Genomic DNA, 3274 nt, shown 5'->3' on the forward strand with positions numbered 1-3274 from the left:
TCAGTGTGGAATCTGCTTAAGACTCTCTCTGCTCCCCCCCGACCCTTGTGCATGCTCTTTCCTTCTCTCTCAAATAAATAAATCTTTACAAAAATAAGAAAAAAGAAGTCAAAATCATAGAAACAGAGTTGAAAGTGGTTGGGAGGGCTGAGAGGTGAGAGAACAAGGAAGAGATTGGTAATAATGTACAAACTTTCAGCTATGAGATGAATAAGGTCTGGGGATCTATTGTATAATTCGGTGACTAGAGTTGAATAACACTTTATAATTGAATTTTGCTAAGAGTTGAACTTAAATGTTCTCATACATAAGATATATATATGAAGTGATAGATGTTTTAATTAACTGGACGAAAAGAAGCCTCATAATGTTTATGGATATAAAATAATCACAATGTACACACTAAATATTTTACAATTTAATATGTTAATTATACCTCCATAAAATTGAAAAATAATCTTCAAAATTATCTGTTTCAAACAATACATTAAAACATGAAATTGAAATAATCTAACAATTTCTATTCTACTGGCTTGTAAACATATCTATCTCCTTAGCATATATCACCATATACAACATTTTTACAGACATATTATTTGTCTTGAGCTTAATATATACTAAGCAAAGCCTTAAATACCATGTCTAATACATTTTAACTGATGCAAATTGAAAAATACAAATGACATTTCCTTTCCAGTTTGAAATCAAAGATGTGTTGAAAATACACCAGTGATCCCAAATTTATGTTCAGGAAATTAAAACACAACAAACATATTCAAACATTCAACAGCAACATGCAGCCACCTTATATTTTTGAGAAATAAGAATCATCCTAGTTATTTGATTCATCCTTTGTGCAACTTACAAAGGTGATAAGAGACAGAGAGGCACTTCTTTCAGGAAATACACTTGGAATTCTAAGTATATTAGAAAAATTCTGGGCAACATCTGGGTTATCACAGTGAGGTATGAAATGGAGTTATTCTAGATGAAAACAACCAGATTTGATGAAAAGTTTGGGCAATAGCCCCTATGAGATAAAGCAAATGAAACTGCGCTCCTTTGACCTACGGGAAGAAAGGATGATTTTGGATTAACTAAGAGACTTGAGTATATGAAATGGCCCTGCACAATAGATGAGGAGCAGGTCTCCTTTTCCTAGACACAAGAGTAAAAGGGCTCTAATTAGATTATAAATCAGAGAGACAGTCTATCCTATAATAGTTATAAGATCTTGAAAAGAATTATTTCAAAGGTAAGAGTAGAATCTGCTTCTCTGAATAAGAAGAGTCTATTTTAATAGTACTTTGAATAACTCAGGCTGAGGGATAACTTAGCTGACCTCTCCATGAACACTTTAGTCCTGTGATTTGGTACACAAGGCTTCAGTGCCATATTTCAAAGGCCAATTTAAAATGGATCTCTATACTTCTCAATGGAAATGGAATCTGTACAGCTAATTTCAAACCAGTCTCTTCTAATTAATAACTAAATTGTTTTTAAAACAATGGAAAAAATGAGCAAAAAAAGAAAAAAAATTCCTACGTCATCTGTCAAATAGCTAAAAGATCAGGTGCTAACAGTTTACAATAATCTGAATGTTAACATCTTGCAATAACTCTAAGAATTAAAGAGCACAACGGAGCATAGAATCTCAGCAGTTTTGTGTGTTTTATAAGATGTAATCTGAACAACAATTTAAGATATGCAGGGATACAAATACACCAAGGAATCTCCTAAGAATTCAAGTAGGAATTACAGGTTTTAAAGTACTCTGTTAAGGGATGCCTGTGTGGCTCAGTGGTTGAGCGTCTGCCTTTGGCTTAGGGCGTGATCCTGGAGTTCAGGGATCGAGTTCCACATTGGGCTCCTTCCAGGGAGACTGCTTCTCCTGTCTATGTCTCTGCCTTCTCTCTGAGTCTTATAAATAAATAAAATAAAATAAAGAATAAGGTACTCTGTTCAGAACATACAAGAAATGGAGAAGGAAAATGAACAATCACAATTTATTTTTTTATTTTTTTATATTTTTTAAAGATTTTATTTATTTATTCATGAGAGACACAGAGAGGGAGGCAGAGACATAGGCAGAAGGAGAAGCAGGCTCCATGCAGGGAGCCTGATGTGGGACTTGATCCTGGACTCCAAGATCATGCCTTGGGCCAAAGGCAGGTGCTAAACTGCTGAGCCACCCAGGGATCCCCAACAATCACAATTTAAAGGTATCTTTGAAACTGGTAATAAGACAACTAAACGTGCCTCAACCTATCTTCTATCTGTGCATTTTGTAAGAGGATTGTGTAATTGTTCAGATAGAAGACAGTAGATTCTCAGACAACACTTTGAAACACTTTATAACAGAGAACAATTTCATACAGACTGCTCCACTAAGGGATACATAAAACATGACAACATGGGGCATGTGTGAAACATGGAACAGCTGGGAAAATAAAAGAAATCCCATATTCTTGGATAAGATACTTCCACAGAATTATAAATTGTTTGGAATTTTCATTACTCTGTGAGAACATAATGTTTTTAAGCAGAAGGTTCAGAATATACAAGAAAGACACAGGGCATTAAAATACAATAGGATGTTTAATCAAAAGAAAAATCAATGATATGAAGTATAAGAAAAAAAGTAAAATAACATAATTAAAACCCACATTATAAACAATCAAGTGCAATATGCAAATGTGTTAAAGCTATTTAGAATAAAGTTGGTGGAAAACAAGCACTTTAAAAATGCAGGAAAAAAGATAAAACAAAGTTATTAGTCCAAAGAATAGAATCATAAAGAACAGAAACTCAATTCAATACACAGTCTGATAGGCACTATGAGGAAAAAAATATAATGGAAATTAAAATATAAATTTAAATAGAAGGACAATTATCTGTGCTATGGAAATGAAAAAGAAATTAAAATGGGTGACAACCTTCAAAAAATCAGAATTAAGATCTGTATGATGAAATACGCTATGAATTTGTTTTTCCTATCTCAAAAACAGACAAATTTTTCCCCAAACCTCAAGCAGAAAAATAAATTTAAGAAAACGGTTTTCTGACCAAAGAACAAAAATGTTGCTAATTTCTTATTTTTCTCTGCAATAACCAACATAAGAAGACCATGAAGAATTTGTTGGCAGCATTTTTAGGAAAAATTATATAAATCACACATTTTACAACCAACATAAATGTCTATGATGTATGCTAATGAACAAAAAATACATTCTCATAATGCAAGGATTCTGAAAATATCTTATGTGCCAGGACA

Source organism: Canis lupus, chromosome 11, assembly GCF_011100685.1.
Source record: "Canis lupus familiaris isolate Mischka breed German Shepherd chromosome 11, alternate assembly UU_Cfam_GSD_1.0, whole genome shotgun sequence".
Lineage (NCBI taxonomy): Eukaryota > Metazoa > Chordata > Mammalia > Carnivora > Canidae > Canis > Canis lupus.